Source organism: Salvia splendens, chromosome 13 (genome assembly GCF_004379255.2).
Source record: "Salvia splendens isolate huo1 chromosome 13, SspV2, whole genome shotgun sequence".
NCBI classification, from domain to species: Eukaryota; Viridiplantae; Streptophyta; class Magnoliopsida; order Lamiales; family Lamiaceae; genus Salvia; species Salvia splendens.
Window position 1 is genome coordinate 19,435,815 of NC_056044.1, and position 22,166 is coordinate 19,457,980.

At 41.7% G+C, this 22,166-nt stretch overlaps 1 pseudogene; it reads left to right on the forward strand.

The window, feature by feature from the left end:
- Positions 1-9,969: 9,969 nt before the first annotated feature.
- On the forward strand, positions 9,970-15,715 carry LOC121760661 (annotated as a pseudogene).
- The last annotated feature ends 6,451 nt before the right edge of the window (positions 15,716-22,166 follow it).

The following is a 22,166-nucleotide window of genomic DNA, read 5'->3' on the forward strand; positions in this document are numbered from 1 at the left end:
TAATGGCGAATGACCTGATAGAAATGGCACGAAGCCTTTTGCCATCATTCTTCGCTACGTGTACAGGTCGTCTGGTCATTATCGTGTAATGGCGAATGACATGATAGAAATAATCTCTATCCTTAAAGAAATCACCGGGCTTCCAATTTGGAACCTCATTTGTCAGCTTGAAGGGGGTGTACTTGATACCTTTTTTACGCAAGCCTTCCAAGTCGTCTAGATCTTGGATATCTTGTAGCTCATCAACTGCATCTGGCTCGTATAGGGGGTTTGTATATGACAAGTTCCCTTTCTCAACAACAGGGGAGAACTTTCGCTTTTTCCTGGACCCTCCGCTACCTTCACCAGACTACTGGGCAGAGTCGTGTGCTTCGGTGTGTGGCTCTGCACTTCCTTGTTGTTGCTGACATAACGACTCGTAGTATGAAGTAAACATTTGTTCATCACGACACATGTTGGCCAAAGAGATAAAATGGTCAACCTCATCAGCATCATCATCGTCATTAATTCCCTCGTTATGAAGATGACATCCATGAGGAACATAATCGAACAACGGACAATACACATCGGGTACATCTCCTGCCGCGGGTATGGGTTCTGCACAAGCCTCATCTGGAGCTTGAGCTGGAGCTGGGTTTGGAACCGGATCTGGAGCTGAAGCTGGAGCTGACTCTTGCAATTGGGTGTCGGTGTCAGCGGCGGCCATGAACAATTCATGGGTAATGTCCTCAATGATTGGCATGAAATCATTGTCTACCCGTATGTCTGGCTGTGGCTGACTACCACGGTCCAAAACTGGTCGGTACACATCTTCATTTGCAAATGATCCTGGCCCGACCGAATCTGGTTGGTGTACTACAGATTCAGCCTCAGTCGTCGGTCCAGCGACATCGACAGTCGGATTGGAAGGGTCAGCAGGTGGAGATCTAACTACATCCTTAGTCTCAGTCGTCGGTTCAGCGACGTCGACAATCGGATTGGAATGGTCAGCAGGTGGAGATCTAACTACATCCTGCAAAGTGCATTATCACAAATGCAGGACTAAATTACAAACGACAATAAAAATCACAAACGAGGTACTAAATCATTATGTAAATCACACATGTCAATACCTCTTGTACGTGTGCATGAGAGTCTCCACCTCCAACTTCTGCTTCTCCGACAGAGCCAACTAGACATATTTTTTCTGCAACAAATTCCATGTCGTGTATTGATACTCTCCAACCTCAGAAACCGGTGCTTCAGGGGATACGGCTTCAAATGCTTTAGCCAAATTTTGCCTTGCTACCTCGTCAGCCATCTTTCTCTGAGCACGATCATCTTCTAAACTTTTCGTCAGATATTCCTCAAACTCAACATCCCTAGAATACCAGCAAATCATTAAAGGCTCATGCCATTGCCCTTGAAACTGAGACCGTTGCCTCCTCTTCGGTCTAGGCTTTTGCCTTTGCACATTCGGTGTGGCTTCCTCAATCTCTTCAATGATGACTCCGGGGGGTTTACAAGCCCTTAAATTAAGAAGCGCCTCATCCTTCATTTTTTTCAGTATGGCTTGAGCCCGGGTTATCTCCACAACGTAGATGTAAACTAACTTTGTCGTTGTAGACGCCACTTTGAGGAAATCCTGCAGATGTGTTTCCTCGACAATGGGCAACAACTGGCCTCCGATTAAAACCCCTGTGCACTCATGACTGTACTTCGGATCAGAGTAATAGAACTCACATATAATCTTCCTATCATACTTCAGCTTTAGTACCATGCTCGAGAGGTCTATAAGCTGGAATTTTTCTATGTTACAGAGATCGAAGTACGTCAAATGCCCACCAACATACTTTTTCGCATCATTCATACTGAAGAATGAACCTCCATGATGGAAAGCAATTGAAAACCTTCCAGGTGCATCCCCTATTAAGGCGGACAATAAGCGCACAGAACAAATCACTCAAAAATAAATACACAACGAAAATACATTTGTGGAGCCTGAATAACAAAATCAGTATTCGGATGATCAAAAATATATTCACACAAAATCAATTTTGTAAGAGTAAATCACAACCAGAGGATTAAAAGTTCACTTACTGTATTCATCCTCTGGGACGAAAAACTCCAGGTCAGGATCTCGGATATCCCAGGTTTCTTCTTCCACATCTATGACCACTGGTGGTGGTCGGCGGTATGGTGGGATGGCGGGGGGTGTAGGTTTGCTTCGACGGCGTGACGACGATTCACCGCGCTTCCGTTTAGGCGCAATTCATGCAAGATAGTTTTCACAGCGGGGAGAGTGCAGATACAATGAAGATGAAAACAATGTTGAGAATTGTTGGGTTTCACAATGGTTATAATTTTGTTAGACTTTTAGGCGGGTAGACGATGGAAGGCCGAAAAAATGGTATGTGAAATTTTTGAAACTTATTTCATAATTCACACAGGGTGTCCTGAATACGTGGCCGCCATCGTGTGGAATGGTCGTTTGAACTGCCACTGTAGCACCATCATTACTGAGACACATCTGACGTGCGGCCCGTCAAATCAGGCAGTGTGGCAGGTGGGATACAAGGCCGCCAATGCAGACCCATGGTGATATGACAATAAAAGCCCTTTTAGGGCTGAAGGGCATTTTGGTCCGAAAAAACCTCATTTGTGATTATGGTTTAGGTCAGAGGCATGTGGCGATATTTTTTTTAGTCAGAGGTCTGGAGTGAAACTTTTGAAAATGTCAGGGTTATTTTATGCAGTTCACTCTAAAAAAAAAGAAATCACTAAGAGCATCCGCAATGGCAGACTTCCACGCGGAATTCCCACGGACGTCCCGAAATTTCATCGCAGACGTCCGCCATTAGGCGTGCCCGCCACGGATACGGAATTGGGCTGAGGACGTCGCAGGTCCGCGGCGTTAAGCGGAATTCTGCGGAGACGTCCGCCATTGCGTCGACTCCCGCGGAATTCCGCTTTATTTCATTTTTTTTTGTAATGTCTATATATACCGCTCGTTGAACTTCATTTCATTTCGCACCACTTGTTTTAACAAGTTTCTCTCTCTAAATTTCCTTTATATAATAGTAATGGCTGGTAGTGGTAGTGGTAGTGGTAGGGGTCGTCGTCGATGTAGTTTTTAATTATTGAAATGTATTTTTTTTTATTTGGTGAAATGTACTTTTCTTATTTTAATGGAATTTTCCCCTTATTTTAATCGAAATTTTAATTACGTAAATTGTTTACTTCCGGAAATTGTTTAATTTGTGAATTTGTGATTTTTTTTAATGTGGGAATTCCGTCGGGAATTCCGCGGGGGAATTCCGCCACTGTGCAGCGGGAAGTCCGACGTGGCAGTGCAGTGGGAAGTCCTTATGACGTGGCAGGAGGTGCTTTTGGGAATTCCGGGGGGGAATTCCGTCGGGACATCCGCACCACTGCGGATGCCCTAAGAGCATCTCCAATGGCGGCGAGCGGACAGGCTAGCCGATTCCCGGCGCTGGCCGGTCCGCTCGCCGAACCATTGGAACCGGCGAGCGCCATTTCGGCGAAAAAATCAGCGACCCGATGCCGATTTTCGGGCGCTGGCCGATCCGCTCGCCTGTCGGCTGGCCGCCATTGCAGGCTCCCGATCGGCGACCGATCGACCAACTCAATTTTTTTTAAATATTTCGAAACACTATATATACGCGATTTGCACGTCATTTTCATTCGCACCACTTGTTTTAACGAGTTTTCTCTCCATCTTAATTTCTGTACAAGAGCAACAACGTGAAATGAGTAACGCGGGTGGTAGTAGTGGTGGTAGTGGTGGTGTTGCTGAGGAGTACGAACGACAAATGAACGAAGAGTTGGAGGCCTATACATCCCGTGAGATAAACCGATTGATACAAAGGGCCTTGCAGCCGGCGGTACCTCGACCTCCACCCGTTGTCCACCGACGAGCAGTGATTGATCGGTAGACGTCACCACGGTTTGGGTACCGGTGGTTCACGGTTCGGAACCACCGGTTCCGGTTCAAGAAAAGCATGAACCTGAACCGGCCCATCCTAGGTTCGGCGGTTCCGGTTCCTGAACCGTGAACCGGCGGTTCACGTAAACCGCCGGAACCACCGGCTCCTATCCAGTTCCGGGCCGGTTCGTCTGGTTCGGCGGTTCATGTTAAATTTTTTTTTACATTGTAATTCAAGTAAAAAATGTAAATATACTTGCATAAATAAAATTAGAATAAAGTGATGTACAAATGCAATTTTATTGATACAAATTACAACTTCAAAATTACAAATTACAACTTTAAAATTACAAATTACAACTTAAAATTTACAAATTATAACTTAAAAATTATAAATTACAAAAGACTTAAAGTCTTGATTACAATTTATAAATTACATATTCGAAGCAAATGGGAGAAAAAAGAAATAAAGGAAAAGGACTTGAGCTCAACTTAAATTTAAAATTTAAGTTGAGATGCCTACGTATCCTTAATGCTCAATTACATTTTGGAATCAAAGTCCACGTAGTTCTTTTACCTTGCTTACCTATTTGGTTTGATCGGAGGAATTGGTCGGGGAAGTAATCTTCTTCGTCGGGGAAGTAATCTTGGTCGGGTTGTACTACTTGATTATCCTAATCTGGTTCTTGGTCTCTAAATTCGGCGGAGCACCAATCATCAAGTAACATGGTGGCTTCCATGTTTTGCCCGGTGAGTCTACTTCCTCTGTCGTCCAAGACGTTGCCTCCCATACAAAAGGCAGACTCGACGGCGACAGTGGAAGCCGGAACCGAAAAGATCTCCTTGGCCATTGATGTAAAGATGGGAAAATCTTTCTCGTGTGATCCCCACCAATCTAGGACGTCGATTTATTGGGGAACGTGCCCTCCTTCTTCCTCATTGAATGAAAAGTGTGAGTCAAAATATAAATCTAGCTCACTTACCGAATTTGCCGTCATTCCTCCGCTGCTGAAGCCGTATAGGTCCGCCAATTGGGATTGGGCGTCGGGGTCATCAACTTGGAAGAAGCCAAAGTTATGTGTTTGACCGGGGGGGGTCTAGGTCTCACTTGGTGGGTACTGTTGTACTTGGCTTCGTAATCGTGAAAGAGAGCCCGCAAGTCGAACTCAAAACTTCTTTGCAGGGTTGGGAGGTGGGGGAGGTTTATTTGGAAAGTTTGGGGCTTCCACGCCTTGCCAATTTGAGGCTTCCAGTGGATCAAGGATACAGCTGTTGTAATAGGTTGAATATGTTTTTGCCATAAAGACAAAGCATCTTGTACACATAAGTTTAAAATATGACAAATACAACGTTGATGAAAATACTTACCACTTATCACCGGGGAGCAAGCCGCAATTAAATCGGGTATACTTGCAGTGTTGGCGGTTGCGTTATCAAAACCAATCGAAAATATTTTGTTGCATAACTCATAATCATTCAAAACTTGAATAATTAAAGATGCAATTGCTTGTGCGGTGTGTGGGGAAGGAAATTGTCTAAAACCAATTAAACGTTTATTTAAAGACCAACTATTGTCTATAAAATGACATGAAATTCCCATGTAAGAATTTCTTTGGAAAGAATCCGTCCACACATCGGAGCAAATATTAACTTTGTGCCCCAAGTTGGATAGAAATTTTCCAACTTCTATTTTTTTATCAAAAAACTGTCGGTTGTTAGATCTTTGAGCAGTTGAGGGGGAAATTCTTTTTGTAGCAACATTAAAAGCGGTTTGAATAGTAACTTCATATTTTTTGTCATTAAAAAAAATTAAACGGCAAATGCTTCATTGCCGCCCATCTTACCATAGCATCGGTAACATTTTTGGGATCATATTTAAATTGAGGCGTACCTGTTTGAGACGATGAGTCGGCAGAGAAGTTTATTTGGCTTTGGGACTTAGTATGCCCATATTCCACGGGGCGTTTTGTCTTCAAATGGCGATGGAGAGTACCATATCCCCCACCGGTTCCAAATGGATAGACTTTATCACAATAGTTGCAATATGCTTTGAACTCATTTGTCTCAACGGTAGTGGTCGGATCATTTGGATTTGAAATTACCACCGGGACTTTGTAATGTTTGGTGAAAATATCGGATTTCAACTTTGGTGGCATCTTCTTCTTTTGTCATCCTGAAGCAGGAGGAGCATCGGCCTCCTCATCATTTTCGCCAACTTGGCCGGCGCTAAAAGGGGGGAATTGATGCGATCCATCATCGCCTTCGTCCGACGATAGATTCACATCGTATTCGAAACGCGAAGCCGAATGCGAATGCCCCCCTTGTTGGTCGTGGGAGAGGGCAAGTAACAAGGCCGCATTTCGATCTTCTTCCTCCTACGAAAATTATTCAACTAAGTAAAAATACTAACAGAAAAATAAAACACATAGACACATAGATTTAAAAAATGAAATTATGAATTTAATAAAAATGAATTAACAAAAACCAAAAACATATTAGAACTTACTTGCGCTCGAAGAGCAGCTCGCCTTCCCACATCCTCCGCAACTTGTGCTCTAGTAGGGGCACGTCGACGACGAGTATCACTTTGATCTTGGGCAATTCCCTTGCCCCGATCACCACTACGGCGAGATGAAGACATGATACTTATGGAAATTGAAAGTAGAGAATAAAGAGTAGTGCGATTGTGTGAATATGATAACGTGAACAACGTGAGTAAATTATGAGCGCAAATAAAGTAAACAACTTGAGAGAATGAGGATGGAGAATAGAAAAATTGAGATTAAGAAGAGAAATTCTTATTAACACAAGAATGGGGTGAGTAGAAATGAAGAGGAGGGGGGTATTTATAGGGGAAAATTGTGATTAAATTTTTTTAAAAAAAGAAAAAAATTCAAAAATTCAAAATTTTGAAAATCCGGCGGAACCGCCGGTTTTATGTTGAAACCGCCAGTTTCATCAACGGTTTTCTGACGAAAACCGGCAGTTTCTGAACCGGTTTCTGAAAAGGCTAGGGGTAGGTCGGAAGTAGCCTAAAAAGCTGTCGGGAACCGCCAAACCGGCAGTTCCTGTGAAACCGGTGGTTTTGAACCGCCGGTTACGGTTCATCTAAAAATGAAACCTGAACCGGCCCGGCGGAACCGGCGGTTCCGGCCACGGTTCAAATCGCCGCTTACGGTTCTGGTTCCGGTTCGGAACCGCCGGTGACGGTTCCAGGCTGGTTCGTCCGGTTCTGTTCGGTTTGGGGACCTCAATTGATCGGGATCACGTAGCTGCACATCAGCGGCTATATGAAGACTACTTTGCGGAGGAGCCGCAGTTTGGGGTGCCTCTTTTCAGGGCGGCGTTTTAGGATGCGTAGGGCAATGTTTATGCGTGTCGTTGATGCTTTGGAGCGTCGATATTTGTGTTTCCGGTTCAGGTACGATGCGGATGGCATACCCGGCCACACACTTATACAAAAGTCCACTACGGCAATCAGGCAGTTGGCCTACGGAGGCGCGACAGACATGTGGGACGAGTACCTCCACATCGGTGAGACGACTGCCATGGATTGTCTGAAATATTTCTGTCAGGGCGTCATTGAAATATTCCGTGATCAGTATCTGATGCAGATGCACGGGGAGAAGCATGGGTTCCCCGGGATGTTGGGCAGCATAGATTGTATGCATTGGGAGTGGAAGAACTGCCCCGCTGCCTGGAAAGGGTTCTACACGACCGGCTACAAGGGAAAGAATCCCACGATGATCCTCGAGGCCGTAGCTGATTACCGGCTGTGGATTTGACATGCATATTTTGGAGTAGTCGGGTCGAACAACGACATCAACGTCCTCAACTCGTCGCCCCTTTTCAACGAGCAGTGCCAGGGTGTCGGTCCGGCCATCAGTTTTATCGCCAACGGGAACCAACATGATATGGGCTACTACTTGGCGGATAGGATATACCCTAGGTGGCCCGTCTTTGTGAAGACGATCAGATGCACATCAGATGAGAGGAAGACCTACTTTGCGGAACGGCAGGAGTTAGCGCAAGGACGTGGAGCTCACATTTGGTGTGCTCCAGTCTCGATGGGCGGCAATTAGGGGTCCAACGCGTTTGTGGCATGTCGACTGCATTGCTGATATAATGTACGCCTGTATTATCCTGCACAACATGATTGTCGAAGATGAAGATGTACAATTGACTAGTTGGGCCAATGGCGATGCTAATGAAGGCGGCCCAAGCCACGGCGTGGCCGCCCCTAACGTACGAAGGGGGTACCTCACGATGAAGTCGGCCGCCTCGAGGCACATGCCGACATGCGCCAAGTGGATGCTCATATTCGACTCCAAAAGGATTTAATTGAAGAGTTGTGGGCGCGGAGGACTGCACGTCGTTAGATTTTTTTTAATTAATGTAATTTTTTTTAATCAATGTACTTTTTTTAAATTTAAATATTATTATTGAATTTTCCCGTATCTGTGTCATAAATTTAATTCCGTATTTTTTGTGATTGTTAATTATTTATTTTTTATAATTTTATTTATTGTGGCTAGCCTATTGCTTGTCCAGTTGCTTGTCCTGATGATATGGCAGGAGGAGTTTTTAGTGCTGATGATGTGGCAGGATGAGTTTTTAGTGCTGATGATGTGGCAGGAGGAATTTGTGGCTAGCCTATGGTTGGCATATTACCATTGGAGATGCTCTAAGAAAAAAAATGACTTACGTTGAGAAATGGGAGAAAGATATTGAGAAGAAAGAGCAGCAGCATAGCGCACTTGTCGTAAACAATAGTATACTCTAAATTCGTTCATTTTGAGATCCCGCGTCTTTGTAACTTTCTGTTAGAAAGGAAAATATGTAAGTAAGGAAAATAGGTAAGCAAGGAAAAAAAAATTAATTAGGGAATGAGTATTATGGCAAATCTTGCCAATTTTATGTAACCCTTGGCCTATTTAAAGGAGGCGTACCTATTGTAATTCTCTGAACAAGTTGAATGAATAATACTCATATCTTTCAACATGGTACCAGAGCAAAGGCTCATAACAAAATCATCATAGCCTAATACCTTTCCCGACCAAAACAGCAACCACCACGAACCGCCGCGCAACAGCCCAATTGCCAAGGCGGTTTCAAACCCGACAAATCAAAATTTTAGTGCTCTCATTGCGGAAAACAAAGACATACTCGAGATACATGTTTCCTCCTCGTTGGATTTCCGGAATGGTGGGATGAAAATCAAAAGGCTAAAGCTCGATTAGCCATCGGAGTCGAAGATGGAGGCGGATTATTTCTGCAAGGAGCAGGGAATAGGGAGATGACTAACACCCGTGGGAGAGCAGGAGATACCGGTCCTCAACCGGGTGGAGGCGGCAGGCCCGGCGAGGCAGCTTTTGTGGAGAAGAAAGGAGGCAGGTCATATGGAGGTAACAGATTGGGGTTGAGAAACCCCGATCCCCAATTTGATTTTCAGAACAAACCCCAAAGCATGAGTAATTTAATTTCTGGTCCTTATAGTTCAGAATATATGCAATATGACCCGGGAAAATTACAGTTAGGACCCCAGAAAAACTATATTCCACGTTTGACCCCAAAACTGTCTGAAAGTTCCGTCTTAAGCCCAAATCGTTTTGCACCCTTGGAAAATATACCTATTGCATGCATTGTCCAAAGTAAAATTGACCCTAAGGAGAGTGAGTGGATTTTTGATTGTGGGGCAACTGATACTATGACCTACGATCTGAAAGATTTTTGTGAATTTAATGGGGCAACTAAAAACCAAATTCAAACTGCCGATGGAGAGTTGACCGCTGTGGGTGGGAGTGGAACCATTGAAATATCCCCAACCATGAAGCTTACAAATTGCCTCTATGTGCCCAAATTATCTCATAAACTTATGTCTATCAGCCACGTGACGAAAGAATTAAACTGTACGTTACTAATGCATCCAAATTTCTGTGTATTACAGGATATCAGGACGAGGAGGATAATTGGGCATGGCACTGAGCGTCAAGGTCTTTATTATGTGGATGAGATTACTCAACAAGGTGGAACCGCGATGCTTGCTCACGGATCTGCAAATCGGGAAGCTTGGTTGTGGCACCGCAGATTGGGGCATCCATCCTCGGGTTATTTAAAATTGCTTTTTCCAAAGTTTTCCCATTTTAAGGATATTACTTGCGAATCTTGTGTTTTAGCAAAAAACCACAGACAATCCTTTAGATCAAGTGATACTCATGTTAAGACTATTTTTTCTCTAGTGCATGCCGATGTTTGGGGTCCAGCTCCTATTGTTGGTGATCATGGTTTTAAATATTTTCTCATTTTTGTGGATGACTGCACTAGATTGACTTGGGTATATTTTTTGAAGCATAAATTTGACGTTTTTGAAAAATTTACCCGTTTCTTTACAATGATCCAGACACAATTCCAAACCACGCTCAAAATTCTTAGATCCGATAATGGTAGGGAATTTGTTAACAAAGACATGACTGATTTTTTTAAAGAAAAGGGGTTAGTTCATCAAACTACTTGTCCTTACACTCCTGAACAAAATGGTGTAGCTGAACGAAAGAATAGGATAATCCTAGAGGTCACGAGAGCCCTGTTTTTTGACTCAAATGTTCCTAAATTTTTATGGCCCGAAGCTGTTGCCACTGCTGTCTACCTGATTAATCGTTTGCCTACAAAAATTTTGGGTATGAAAACTCCTTTGCAGACTCTCGCATCCCTTACTGATATTCCCCCACCTCTCATACTTCCGCTCAAAATCTTTGGTTGTTCCGTTTATGTGCATGTACCGAAACACGAAAGAGGAAAATTTTCTGCATGTGCAATAAAATGTGTTTTTTTGGGGTATGGGGTAAATCAGAAGGGCTATCGATGCTATCACCCGGGGTCTAGGAAGGTTATAACAACCATGAATTGTAATTTTCTAGAAAGTGAATACTTCTATCACACCCAACCTCGGGGTCGGGGGGGAGTGGTGTTCAGGGGGAGTGTGATAAAATTGGACCCCTCAGTTTTCCGATGCCACATCCAAGTATCTCGAACGTGGAACCAACAGAACAAGCTAGTGTCACTGCCGAGTCAGTCACATCTGCTGTAGAGCCTCCTCAACCGCCTACGCCTGAATCGAGTCCTCCTCCAGTGATATCCGAGGTAATTCCTGAAACTAGCTCAGATAATACAGTTATTACTCCTGACACTTTTGGTGTAGACGAGAATGAGAATGCAGCAATTGATGGTGATACCGGCCGCTATATACTCCCCAACAGAACTACTCGTGGGGTCCCGGCTAAGAGATACAGTCCTGAGAGGATTAGTAGAAGCCGATATTCTATGGCGAATCTGGCTAAAGCAAATCTAACAGAGATGGCTAGGGCGTTTGAAGCAGCACTTTACGAAGAAGAAGAAATCCCATATACGGCCGAGGAGGCTATGAAAATTGCTCACTGGCGAGAAGCAATGCTAGTAGAAATGCGGGCTCTGATGAAGAACAATACATGTGAAGTATGTCTTAAACCTGATGGAGTTCGAACTGTGGGATGCAGATGGGTCTTCACTATCAAACGGAGGCCAGATGGGTCGATTGAAAGGTATAAGGCGAGACTTGTGGCCAAAGGATACACTCAGACTTATGGAGTTGATTATGCTGAAACATTCGAGTGCTCTTCTCAATAGAGGCAGTCAGGGAATGGCCACTACATCAGTTCGACGTGACAAACGCATTCTTACATGGGGAACTGAAGAAGCCCATTTACATGAAGCCACCACCTGGATTTGTTGGAGATTTCGAAGGAGGAAAGATTTGCAAACTAAAACGAACATTATATGGGCTAAAGCAGTCACCTATAGCTTGGTTTGGGAGATTCTCTGAGGCAATGAAGAAGTATGGGTATGAACAAAGCAACTCTGATCATACATTATTCTTGAAGAAAAGAGAATGAAAGATTACATGCCTCATCATCTATGTAGATTACATGATTCTCACGGGAGATGATGAGGAGGAAATAAGCAAGCTAAGGAAGAATTTGTTTGCAGAGTTTGAAAAGAAGGACTTGGGATTACTAAAGTACTTTCTGGGTATAGAAGTGCTAAGGTCAAAGAAGGGGATCTTCATCAGTCATAGGAAATATGTACTTGACTTGTTAACCGAGACAGGACTACTGGACTGTAAGCCAGCAGATACTCCTATGGTTCAGAATCATGGTCTGCGGATAGTTGAAGGAGCTGAAGCCACACACCGCACAAGATATCAACGTTTAGTTGGGAAATTGATATACCTATCCCACACTAGACCTGACATAGCTTATGCAGTTGGAGTAGTTAGTCAGTTTATGCATGCACCTCAAGTAGCTCACTGGGAAGCAACACTGAGGATTGTTCGATATCTGAAAGGGACAGCGAACCATGGGATTCTATTCGAGAATCATGGACATTTAGAGATTCATGGATTCACGGATGCTGATTGGGCAGGGAACCCAAATGATAGAAAATCAACTGCTGGATATTTTACCATTGTGGGAGGAAATCTTGTCACGTGGAGAAGCAAAAAACAGAAAGTGGTAGCCTTGTCAAGTGCAGAAGCTGAATTTCGAGGGATTAAGAGTGGGTTGACTGAGATTCTGTGGCTGAGGAAATTGATGACTGAGTTGAACTTAAACTCACAGAAGTCATGTAAGTTGTTCTGTGATAATAAGGCGGCAATCAGTATATCTGAAAATCCAGTTAAGCATGATCGGACAAAACATGTCGAGGTGGATCGTCATTTCATAAAGGACAATATAGAGGCCAAGACGGTAGAACTTCCTTTTGTGAGATCTGAAGATCAGTTGGCGGATATACTCACGAAAGCTGTCGATGCAAGAAGCTTCCATGAGGTATTGGGCAAGTTAAGTATCGGTAATCCCATTACTTAACTTGAGGGGGAGTGTTAGAAAGGAAAATATGTAAGTAAGGAAAATAGGTAAGCAAGGAAAAAAAATTAATTAGGGAATGAGTATTATGGCAAATCTTGTCAATTTTATGTAACCCTTGGCCTATTTAAAGGAGGCGTACCTATTGTAATTCTCTGAATAAGTTGAATGAATAATACTAATATCTTTCAACACTTTCCCACCAATAAATTGGGATCATCCTTTTCTTCTCTCTCTTTTGATGAAGATGTTTCGAAACATGGTTGTATGCTTCCATCGATGTCTACTCTTCAAGGTTGATGTCGAGCATCTTCCTTTTAATTTGATTAACTACATTATATAAGTTGAAACACCAAGACTTGTTCTTCCGGAACAACAACATTTGCATTGTTAATTTGAAGAAGAAAATAGACAAACAATGGAGAGTTTACTGTGTGAGAAATGGGAGCTCAAGCCGAAGCATTCCTCCACCGAGGTATTGCAGCGGTGGCGGGACCTCTGCTGCGTCGTCAAGAATCCCAAGCGCCGTTTCCGCTTCACCGCTCCAAAGCTGCATTCGAATTCATAAAAGGTAACCGTTGCATTTCAACCTAGACATATCAAGTAGAAATATAGTTGATGAGCATATATAATTACAGGTGCGAAGATAAGCGACTACACCATCCCCGAAGAAGTAGAAGCCGCCGGTTTCAAGATATGCGCCACGGAATTAGGATCCATCGTAGAAGGCCACGACCAGAAGAAGCTGAAGCTCCACGGAGGGGTGACCGGCATTGTGGAGAAGCTGGCCACGGACGCCTCCAACGGCCTCTCCACGGCCGATCTTAGCCGCAGGCAGGAGCTCTACGGCATCAACAAGTTCCAAGAGAGCGAGCCTCGGAGCTTCTGGGTGTTCGTGTGGGAAGCCCTCCACGACATGACGCTGATGATCCTCGGCGTCTGCGCCATCGTCTCCCTCGTCGTCGGGATAGCCACCGAAGGCTGGCCCCGGGGCTCCCACGACGGCCTCGGCATTGTTGCCATCATATTGCTTGTCGTGTTCGTTACAGCCTCGAGTGATTATCGTCAGTCGCTGCAGTGTAGAGATTTGGATAAGGAGAAGAAGAAGATCTCTGTTCCAGTCACCAGGAATGGATACCGGCAGAAGATGTCTATTTACGAGCTCCTCCCTGGCGAAGTGGTGCATCTTTCCATTGGCGATCAAGTCCCTGCTGATGGGCTTTTCCTCTCTGGCTTCTCGGTCTTGATAGACGAGTCGAGCCTGACCGGGGAGAGCGAGCCGGTGATGGTTAATAGCGGGAACCCTTTTTTGATGTCAGGGACTAAGGTGCAGGACGGGACTTGCACGATGCTGATCACTACCGTCGGGATGAGGACGCAGTGGGGGAAGCTGATGGCCACGTTGAGCGAAGGAGGCAATGACGAGACTCCTCTCCAAGTCAAGCTCAACGGCGTTGCAACCATCATTGGGAAGATTGGCCTTGTGTTTGCTGTTGTAACTTTCGCAGTTCTTGTTCAGAAGCTCGTTACTCTTAAATGGGGAGATGGGACTAGCTTGGTGTGGTCCGGGGATGATGCTCTGGAGCTGCTCGACTACTTCGCCATCGCTGTCACCATCGTTGTTGTTGCAGTCCCTGAAGGGCTGCCGTTGGCTGTCACGCTCAGCCTCGCCTTTGCCATGAAGAAGATGATGAACGACAAGGCACTCGTGCGCCATCTCGCTGCGTGCGAGACCATGGGATCCGCCACCAGCATCTGCAGTGACAAAACCGGAACTCTCACCACAAATCACATGACTGTTGTCAAAGCCTGCATTTGCATGAATGTCAAGGAGATTACTAAACCAGAGCATGCCTCTGCTTTCTGCTCTGAGCTCCCGCAGTCCGTGGTCAAGATGCTCGTGCAGTCCATCTTCAACAGCAAGGGCGGGGAAGTGGTGGTGAACAAGGATGGGAAGCGCGAGATTCTCGGGACTCCCACTGAGGCCGCCATACTCGAGTTTGGGCTGTCCCTTGGTGGGGAATTTAAAGGGGAGAGGCAGGCTTATAAGCTAGTCAAAGTTGAGCAAAATGGGGCCGTTCGGTATATGTAAACATCCAGAAGTTTGTGCAGTTCCAGCTGACTGTCAACATTGTTGCCCTCATTGTAAACTTCACTTCAGCTTGTTTAACTGGTAACAAATCAAGCCTCATGTTTAATTCAGTCTATATACATACTTATTACTTAGTGATCCAAAATTGTGACACTTTCAGGGAGTGCTCCTCTGACTGCTGTTCAGCTGCTATGGGTGAACATGATCATGGACACACTCGGGGCGCTTGCACTAGCAACAGAGCCTCCAAACGAGGCGTTGATGAAGATGGTGCCCGTTGGAAGGAGTGGGAACTTCATCACCAATGTGATGTGGAGGAGCATCTTGGGACAATCAGTCTACCAGTTTGTGGTTATATGGTTCCTTCAAGCATATGGAAAGACATATTTTGAAATTGAAAACTATCCCAACTCTGACCTAATCCTCAACACCATCATCTTCAACACATTTGTCTTCTGCCAGGTAAATCTTCTTCAACATCAACTCATGCTCAACAAACTCTACCTAAAATCTCATTATATATATTTACCTAGCTGTTGAATGATTGTGCAGCTGTTCAACGAGCTGAACTCGCGAGAGATGGAGAAGATAAACGTGCTCCAAGGGATACTGAACAACCACGTGTTCGCCTCCTTTGTTGGCTCGACAGTCCTCTTCCAGATCATAATTGTTGAGTTCTTTGGTACATTTGCAAACACCACTCCTCTCACAATGAGGCAATGGAAAGCAAGTATATTCATTGGCTTCTTAGGCATGCCCATTGCTGTTATCCTGAAAACACTAATTCCCATTAGAAATTAACTGTTGTCATATTCTTCAAGGAAGAAGAAATTATGCACTAATCATCAAGACTCTCACAACACTTTTCTCATGCAACTAGAACAAATCCTTTTTTTTCTTAGCCTCTTGACATGTTACAATTTTATCTGGCGGTTTAGAAACTTTTTTCCTTTTTCCTTGTATAGGTCATTATTTATATTGTAAATTCGGATGATCTATCGTTCAATCTACGATGCCATTGAAGAGCTAATTTTGTTTTCAAGGTTTCATTCCACTATTTCAAGTTTTATATTTTACGTAAAATGTCAAGCTAGTTTATTTTATACACAAGTAACACATTCACTGATAAGGACCGTTTGGTACCATATAATTGGAAATTTATGAAATTAAATGCAAAGTAGTATTGTACTTTAATTCAGAATTTCATGTTTAGTAAAATTAAGTAATTAATATAAAATAATATTTTAATTCTAAATTCTTTGTTGGCATGTCATAATATCAATTAAAATTTGACATTCACTTTGAATTGATTATTTATATATATATATATATATATATATATATATATATAGGAAAATGATCAATACAAAACTTGATCTCAATGCAAAATCCAGACCAAATCCTGACCATGAGATTTGACAATCCAATGGTCAATAATTAAACAAAAACACGGAGGGTCATTGTAAAGCAGTTTTAGGTCATATTATAAACTTTGGGTTTGAGGTCATGTTAAGATCATTTCATGTCATCCTTACTATAATGACGTAAAAATAAGCTTACAATGACTAAAAAATGACTTTTGTATGCTTGGTTCTGCATTTTTGTATTAAGAATGGTTTTGCATAGATCAAAACCCTATATATCTCATGGTCAGGATTTGGTCTGGATTTTGTATTGAGATCAAGTTTTGTATTGATCATTTTCCTATACATATATATATATATATATATATATATATATATATAGAGTCGTGATCATATGATAACCCCTAAATATCGTAATAACCCGATAACCAAATCTGGACCACACATATTTCAAATCATGCGGTTGAGATTCAAACTTAGATTTACTTCATAAAAAAAAGCGCTGGGTAAAACTGTCATTTCCCTCATTTAATTTCTGAATTTCACCAAATATCACGTAAAATGATAAAATGATAAAATGATAGGTTTATTGCATAGAATGATAGTTTTGCCGGATAGAATGATACTCTGAGTTGATAAAATGATACTTTTGACTGACTGATAAAATGATAGGTTTATTGCATAGAATGATAGTTTTGCCGGATAGAATGATACTCTGAGTTGATAGAATGATACTTTTGACTGACTGATAAAATGATAAAATGATTGGTTTATTGCATAGAATGATAGTTTTGCCGGATAGAATGATACTCTGAGTTGATAAAATGATACTTTTGACCGGCTGATAAAATGATAAAATGATAGGTTTATTGCATAGAATGATAGTTTTGTCGTATAGAATGATACTCTGAGTTGATAAAATGATACTTTTAGCTTATAAATGTTAGGTTTACAGCATAAAATGATAGTTTTGCCGGATAGAATGATACTTTCAGCCGATAAAATGATAGGTATTTTTGGTGTATAAAATGACATTTTTGTTTAATAAAATGATACTTTTACCTGATAAAATGATAATCTAAGCGGATAAAATTACAGAAACCTTATAAAAATGATAGTATTTTCGGATAGAATGATACTCTGAGTTGATAAAATGATACTTTTAGCTTATAAATGTTAGGTTTACTGCATAAAATGATAGTTTTGCCGGATAGAATGATACTTTTAGCAGATAGAATGATAGTTTTGCCGGGTAGAATGATACTTTCAGCCGATAGAATGATAGGTATTTTTGGTGTATAAAATGACATTTTTGTTTAATAAAATGATACTTTTACCTGATAAAATGATAATCTAAGCGGATAAAATGACAGTTAGCTTATAAAAATGATAGTTTAGCTGAAGAAATTGCATATAAGCTGATAAAATGATACTTTAACGTGACAAAATGACATAAAACTGATAAAATGATAGTTTTGCCTGATAGAATGATACTTTCAGCCGATAAAATGATAGTTTTGCCGGGTAGAATGATACTTTCAGCCGATAGAATGATAGTTTTGCCGGATAGAATGATACTCTGAGTTGATAAAATGATACTTTTGACTGACTGATAAAATGATAAAATGATATATGTTAGGTTTATTGCATAGAATGATAGTTTTCCCCGGATAGAATGATACTCTGAGTTGATAAAATGATACTTTTGACTGACTGATAAAATGAGCGAAATTTGGATACGTAAATTTTATCATGAGCGAAATGACATATTTACCCCGCGCTTTTTTTTATGAAGTAAATCTAAGTTTGAATATCAACCGCGTGATTTTAAAAATGTGTGGTCCAGATTTGGTTATAGGGTTATTACGAAAATTTGGATTATCATTATAATGCACCCTTATATATATATATATATTATATATTTTTATATATTATTTTATACTCCCTCCGTCTATAGAAATGACTATTTGGATGACACATGTTTTAATATGTAATTGGTAAAGTAAGAGAGTAGGAAAAAAAGTGGTTGAAATAATATAGTGTACGGTGGGGGGGTTCATAAATGATAAATTAAAAAGGAGAAAAAAGTTTCTATAAATGGATATGGACTATTTCTGTGGGACAGACGAAAAAGGAAATTTGACCTATTTCTATGAGACGGAGGGAGTATATTTTAAGTTGTCTGTGCGAGTGTATGTATTGTGTATATGCAGTGTTGTGTGTGCGCTTTTTTATTGTTGTATTTGTATGTGCATTGTATTAATTTATGTGCTATTTGTTCTAGTGCGTATGTAGTGCATGTGTTTGTGTGTTCAATGTTGTTCTCGTGCGTATGATGTGCATGTGTTTGTGTGTTCAATGTGTGCATGTTATTGTCGAGAAGTAGAATTTTAGGATCTGATGCACAACTCCAAGCTTACATACAATTAATTCACATTATCTTTTAGTGTCTCTAGGGTTGTTAAGTCGATTACTAAATTAGATTAAACCCCTTCCTGAGGTGAGAAATTCGTAGATTAGGTGTTAGATACGAAGTCCCCTTCTAATCTCTAACACCTACTCCCTATATATTAATACGATCAAAGTCCTCACACAAAACTTCAACTCTCTTAAGTTCTATTGAATTAAGGTGTGAATTATTCTTATTTATAAGTAAATTTTTTCTTCTCTCGATTAATTTAACTAACCGTAACACATTCAATAGTTAGCTACTCAATTGAATGAAAATGACACAAACAATATTTAAGCAACCACAAGAGCAATGTAATTAACAAATCAATCGGATAAAAACCATGAAATTAGTGCATTTTCACAAAGAACTATGCAATAAAGGCTTAGCTACTTATGTTTTTCATGAAAAGCAAGTACTCCTTTCGTCCTAAAAAATAGACAAAGTTATAAAAAACACGAGTTTTAATGTGTAATTGGTATAATAAGAGAGATATGGAAAAAGTAAGAGAGAAGGGAAAAGGTAGTGGAGTGTTAGTGGATTGTGGGGTCTACATTATTAGTGGTGTGTAATTGGTTAAAAACTTTCTATATTTAGACTTGATCTAATTTTAGGGGACGCCCCAAATTGGTAAAACTAGTTTAATTTTTGAGGACGGAGGGAGTATAAAACAAAGAATTCAATCAAAGACATAAATAAACGACACTCGATATCCCAAGGGTCAGATTGATGGAGTAGAAGCTTCAATCTTCGATTCTAAAGTCTTCAGTCTTCAGTCTTCAATTCCGTGTCCAAGAGTGTTTTTGGGAGAGAAAATATGTGTGGCAAGAGGTATGTAAGTCATTCCTTGTAACCCAAGGTCTTTTCCTCTTACAATCCACTCAAAATCGCGTTTTTAGTTTAAAAATCCGGACCAGCTAAGTTTGACCCCTCCGAGTCAAAATAAAGGTCCGAGTTGACCCATCCGGGGCAAGCCTTCTGTTTTCTTCACGCTTTGTGGAAGTGAAAGTTAGGTGGCCAAAATGACCCGTCTAGGTCGAGTTCTTTGGACATCACAACGCACTGTTCATAAAACGACCATAACTTCTTCTACCTGATTTCGATTGAGGAGTGCGAGATACCCACGCGGAGCTCTTCAAAAGATGAAGAGAATGGTAGTCTTTAAGTTGCATTTGGAGATCATCTTGATACGCCGATTACTGTTAACATCCGTACTTCCTTCCTTTGTTCATTTTGCCTCGAGTGATTATGTCCTTTTTTGACTCTTTTTCACCTATTTTCTTGCACATTCTCAACAAACATAATAGGCTGGAAATATATAATTCGAGCTACTAAAACTCAGCAATAATCATATCAATAAGCCAATCAAATCGATAGAAATACGAGTTTATCAGGGAGCCGTTGGAAGTCGGTTTCTCGTTGATTTTCGCTGGCTGTAGTGGTGAAGTGTAGTTGTCTGCGCACAGGGGAAGGGAAATGAGGGTATCTGTATTTGAGGTAGACACGCGACAGCCTCTCGCGTGTTTAAGAGAGACGCGATCGCTTATAACACGCAACAAGCTCATGTGTGCTTCGTTAAACAGGCGAGAGTCTCTCGCGTCGTTCCCCTATTTGTACTATATAGAAAACTGGGTCCTAATGGTGGATTGACGCCAAGCACACCTTTTTTTGGAATTTCAGTAGTACTCCATCCGTCCGCGAATAGGAGCTCCATTTCATGCTGGTACGAGTTTTAAGAAATGTTAAGAAAAATAGGTGGTAGAAAGTTAGTGGAATATGAGTCTCATATGTATATATTAGTTTTAAATGATATGTGAGTGGAATGAGTTAGTGGAATGCGATACCGTTTATGGTAATTAAGAACCGGAACTCCTATTCACAAACGGACCAAAATAAAAAAATGGAACTCTTATTCACAGACGGAGAGAGTAATGTATATACCCCATCACTTTTTTTTTCTCTCTCCCTACTTACAAATTTTATAGTCCTATTAAATTCGTGCTGTCCCCAAAGTCAGCAAAACCATGTTGGAACTTGGACGTTATCATGTAAAACGTTGCAAAACTTTGGAAATAAAATGAAAAGCAAAATTACAAGGAGAAAAAGGGGAAAGGGTTTCCATGGAAAAGAAGAGCATCAAATTATATTAGAGAGATTTTGGAAAAAAGGGGCTAAATACGCAAGCCTTTTGAAATTTAGGATTAAATTCACACGCCTTTCAAAATATGGGATCGTGACATGCGAATTTTTCGGAATAAGAGATTTTTGATGTTTTATCTATTTTCTCTTCTTTTTTCTTGTTATTTCTTTCATGATATTTATAAATTGACCAAATTACCCCTAATTTATTCACTACAATTTTTTATTCCAATTATTTTCACCCAAATCACCAAACACTACTTCCAAAAATTAACAATTGAAATCCTAGAACGTCTTTCTCTACCCTCATGCGCAGCCTCCAATTTGCAATCTTTCTCTTTCTCTTTCGTTTTTCCACTCTTCCTCTCGCCCTATCTTTTCTCTTGTGCAGCCGTCAGCGACCACACAAAGTGGTCCTTTGTTCACGGCTTCATCGACGCTGCTGCTGCGTACCATCATCCCTTGCTCTCTAAATCAGTCGGAGCCTCCCGTCACGCTATTGCAGTAGCATGTCTTAGCCACTGTCGCTCGATGGCAACCACGCGTCCTCGCATCACCAGGGCGCCGCCTCTTTCGGTTTCGAGACCGTCCACCGCCGCCGTCTCCGGAGACTCTTAGCACCTGTCGCCTCTCTCCCTGGGCACCCTTATTTCAAAAGCAACTGGACACCTCAGTCTTCTCTCATGGCAACCCCCCATTCGTCCCCAAATTTAGAGAGCTAAAATCCGTCGACTATCTCTTCTCTCTCTTGTTGCACAGCCAAACATTTCCATCGCTCGGTTCAGGCGACGTCATCGCGCCTCGCTGACAGCCAGTGTCACCCTCTCGGTGCTCAGCGCCGTCAGCCCTCTCAAATTCACCACGACACAGCATCGTAGCTGCTCGAACTCCCTCGCCAGCCGCCGTGCCTCATCGACACAACGTGTCGTCTGCTGTCCGGAGATCCTCGAGCTCGAAATCAGTCTACTTAGGGCTCATGTTCTCGTCGAGCATGAGGTCTCGAACTTCAGGTTTCCATGGGTAATCATTTGGAGGCGGCAGTGTTTTGGGTGAAAATTGGATTGTAATAAAAAATAGTGCTAAAATTTTAGTGAAAATGATAGAGGGCAATTTGGTCAATATATAAATATCATGAGAGAAATAATAAGAAAAAGAAGAGAAAATAGATAAAAATGTAAAAATTTCTTTTTCCGAAAAATTCGCATGCCACGATCCCATATTTCGAAAGGCGTGGGAATTTAATCCTAAATTTCGAAAGGCTTGCGTATTTAGCCCATTTTTCCGAAATTTCTCATTATAT